Source organism: Hibiscus syriacus, unplaced genomic scaffold (genome assembly GCF_006381635.1).
Source record: "Hibiscus syriacus cultivar Baekdansim isolate YM2019G1 unplaced genomic scaffold, ASM638163v2 tig00116971_pilon, whole genome shotgun sequence".
Classification (NCBI taxonomy): domain Eukaryota; kingdom Viridiplantae; phylum Streptophyta; class Magnoliopsida; order Malvales; family Malvaceae; genus Hibiscus; species Hibiscus syriacus.
In genome coordinates this window covers 2845774-2850054 of record NW_024063495.1, presented here as the reverse complement: position 1 = coordinate 2850054, position 4281 = coordinate 2845774, and the positions used below count along the sequence as shown (strand labels likewise).

The 4281-nt window shown below is 38.0% G+C and overlaps 1 long non-coding RNA gene across 1 annotated transcript; it reads right to left on the bottom strand.

The window, feature by feature from the left end:
• Nucleotides 1-1403: 1403 nt before the first annotated feature.
• Nucleotides 1404-3993, bottom strand: LOC120192163. The gene is made up of 6 exons (XR_005522756.1): nucleotides 3935-3993; nucleotides 2673-2856; nucleotides 2320-2503; nucleotides 1969-2152; nucleotides 1616-1799; nucleotides 1404-1446 (listed from the first exon to the last, which is right to left on the bottom strand). It is a non-coding gene; the product is annotated as an uncharacterized LOC120192163 (long non-coding RNA).
• Between the last annotated feature and the right edge of the window lie 288 nt (nucleotides 3994-4281).

Here is a 4281-nt window from a genome sequence, read left to right as displayed (position 1 = left end):
TGAGGCAGGTTTCGGCTCTTCAGAAGCATCTTCAGATGAGGCATGGAATCCCTTTGCATTACGAGAATTTCGATTGGCTGAAAAATTCTCGGCTGGCTTCCCGTGTAGCTTCCAACACTTGGCTTTAGTGTGTCCCGGCTTGTTGCAGTGCTCGCAGATTGGCCGATCTCTGTCGTTCCGACGATCGTTTCGACGTGGTGGCTGACCCGAGAACAAGGCAGAAGACTCGGTGGGATTTGGTGAGTGGCCTCCAAGCATGACTGTCCGCCGGCTCTCCTCTCGTCTGACTTCGGAGAAGACTTCTCTTGTGCTTGGTAGTGGTTCACGACCAAGGATGCGCCCTCTGACTTCATCCAATTCCTTGTTAAGGCCGACAAGGAATTCGAAGACGCGTTCTTTTTCCACCATCTTCTGGAATAGAGCCCTGTCCTTAGCACAACTCCATTCATAGTCGCTGAACATGTCAACCTCTTGCCACAAGGTCTTGAGTTCAGTGTAGTATTGAGTGACAGTTTTTTCTCCTTGTTTTAGCCTCCATAATCGAGTTTTTAGTTCAAACCATTGTCCTGCATTCCCGAGATCAGAATAGGTCTCGTTCACAGCATTCCAAATGTCATGAGCAGTAGGTAGGAAGAGATAAGTTCTCCCTACACTCGGATCCATGGAATTTATGAGCCAAGACATAATCATCGAGTTTTCTGCCTCCCATCTTTCAGATTCTTCTTCTTCGGCAGGTTTCGTAGTGATACCTGAGAGATAGCCGAATTTTCCACGGCCACGAATAAACAGTTTCACAGATTGTGACCACTGTAAGAAATTATTTCCATTCAACTTGTGAGAAGTGATGGATATGTTTTGGAAGGATTCAGTGTTTAGGGTGATTGAAGGTGAGCGAGTAGAACTCATAGAGTCGATACCAGAGGTATCATCGTAGAATTTGGCCATTTTGGCTCTGACACCATAAAGAAAAAAAAACTTGTTCAGAATAAATCGTGTTTATTTCTGCTGAATATGGCTGACTTAAATAGAGTTTACAATGTAACAACTTTACATAAAAAGATGCATAAAATTAGCAACATAATAAAAATGATTCTATCTAATTAAAAATGATCCTATCTAATAACTAATAGAATAAAAAACTGATTCTATCTAATTAAAAATGATCCTATCTAATAACTAATAGAATAAAAACTGATTCTATCTAATTAAAACTGATCCTATCTAATATTTAATTTAGATATTCTCGACACATAACAATTTACCTGGAGGAAGGGACTGCTTCAACTTGTCAGCCTTCTCGGCATCGGACACACAAACTGTGTACAATTACATGGAGCAACGGACCTTGAACTTAACTACATCTCTGCTCTTCTTGATCTTCACCGAACGTGCATCTTTCCTTCTGGCAGTGAGAAGGAAGTCTTTGATCTCATGAATTTGCTTAGGCTGTGCATCATAGCATGTAAATCAGAGATCATAACCATAAACGCAGAGGGTGACTCCTACATTAGACCGACCCTTTGTTTTCTAAAAGTATCATATCTACAATTCTATAACACGCTGGTTCATTCAAAACAAAGAGAAGAGGCTACTCTATTAATGCATAACAATTTACCTGGAGAAAGGGACTGCTTCAACTTGTCAGCCTTCTCTGCATCGGACACACAAAGTGTGTACAAGTACTTGGAGAAACGGACCTTGAACTTAACTACATCTCTGCTCTTCTTGATCTTCACCGAACGTGCATCTTTTCTTCTGGCAGTGAGAAGGAAGTCTTTGATCTCATGAATTTGCTTAGGCTGTGCATCATAACATGTAAATCAGAGATCATAACCATAAATCCAGACGGGTGACACCTACATTAGACCGACCCTTTGTTTTCTAAAAGTATCATATCTACAATTCTATAACACGCTGGTTCATTCAAAACAAAGAAAGAGGCTACTCTATTAATGCATAACAATTTACCTAGAGGAAGGGACTGCTTCAACTTGTCAGCCTTCTCGGCATCGGACACACAAAGTGTGTACAAGTACTTGGAGCAACGGACCTTGAACTTAACTACATCTCTGCTCTTCTTGATCTTCACCAAACGTGCATCTTTCCTTCTGGCAGTGAGAAGGAAGTCTTTGATCTCATGAATATGCTTAGGCTGTGCATCATAACATGTAAATCAGAGATCATAACCATAAACGCAGACGGGTGACACCTACATTAGACCGACTTTGTTTTCTAAAAGTATCATATCTACAATTCTATAACACGCTGGTTCATTCAAAACAAAGAAAGAGGCTACTCTATTAATGCATAACAATTTACCTGGAGGAAGGGACTGCTTCAACTTGTCAGCCATCTAGGCATCGGACACACAAAGTGTGTACAAGTACTTGGAGCAACGGACCTTGAACTTAACTACATCTCTGCTCTTCTTGATCTTCACCGAACGTGCATCTTTCCTTCTGGCAGTGAGAAGGAAGTCTTTGATCTCATGAATTTGCTTAGGCTGTGCATCATAACATGTAAATCAGAGATCATAACCATAAACGCAGACGGGTGACACCTACATTAGACTGACCCTTTGTTTTCTAAAAGTATCATATCTACAATTCTATAACACGCTGGTTCATTCAAAACAAAGAAAGAGGCTACTCTATTAATGCATAACAATTTACCTGGAGGAAGGGACTGCTTCAACTTGTCAGCCTTCTCGGCATCGGACACACAAACTGTGTACAAGTACTTGGAGCAACGGACCTTGAACTTAACTACATCTCTGCTCTTCTTGATCTTCACCGAACGTGCATCTTTCCTTCTGGCAGTGAGAAGGAAGTCTTTGATCTCATGAATTTGCTTAGGCTGTGCATCATAACATGTAAATCAGAGATCATAACCATAAACGCAGACGGGTGACACCTACATTAGACCGACCCTTTGGTTTCTAAAAGTATCATATCTACAATTCTATAACACGCTGGTTCATTCAAAAAAGAGAAGAGGCTACTCTATTAATGCATAACAATTTACCTGGAGGAAGGGACTGCTTCAACTTGTCAGCCTTCTCGGCATCGGACACAAAGTGTGTACAAGTACTTGGAGCAACGGACCTTGAACTTAACTACATCTCTGCTCTTCTTGATCTTCACGAACGTGCATCTTTCCTTCTGGCATTGAGAAGGAAGTCTTTGATCTCATGAATTTGCTTAGGCTGTGCATCATAACATGTAAATCAGAGATCATAACCATAAACGCAGACGGGTGACACCTACATTAGACCGACCCTTTGTTTTCTAAAAGTATCATATCCAAACACATGGATATAAATATGACTGTAAATACATGAAAGTCTAAAGAAAAAAAATGAATATATATTATGTATCAGGAAAAAAAGACTGTATTCAAATTACATTTGGGACAAGCAAATAAACAACTCAAAGAAGAGTGTCAAAAACACAATTGATACTAAAAGATCAGAAAAATTAACACATTCTTTAAGAATAACAATATGATGAGATAAGTGGCATACAAACATCATTTATCCCAACTTGAGCAATAGTTAATGAAGTTTTCCAATACAAAAATCTACCTATCACATTCAGAATCTTGAAACAATGGAGACTTTTAACACACAAACATCTTAATAATCGCATTAAGCACCTGCATTCCAACTGAACTAAAAATCAATGATAAACTAATGATACTAAATATTTCACAGATTGAACCAATATTAAGCAAACCAAACAAATGTTGCTAAACACGAAAAAACCCATCAAATGAATAATACATAAAATAGAAGTAACCCATTGTCTATCTAAAGTATATCTAAAGTAAAGAATGCTACTGAAGACATAAACGTAAAAAAGAGGAAAATGAACATCAAATCAAAATTAGTTTCGGAAATCTTAAGAGAAAATTGAAGATAGAAATGGGTTTTAACCATTTTCGATTGAAGCTACTTGAAATCCAGACAGCAGAGCCCGCTCTAAACCCTAGATTCTGTGATATTCAATTATATAAATATGCTCGCAACAAAACCCTAGAGGGGAATTGCCCCTTTTAGCCTTGGTTTTTATAGTGTTTATTATTGTATGGTAACCCGATTCTAAAAAATTTTTTAAATTTTATAAAATAACAAGTAATGAAATCAGTAAAAATTAAAAAAAAAACATTTCAAGAAGTTGAAGAATATAAATATTAAAAGATTTGTAGAAAAATTAAAAATTTGAAATTCTTTATCCGATCGGTCTTTGTTGTTACCAGCTTGATTATATTGATATTCCTTGA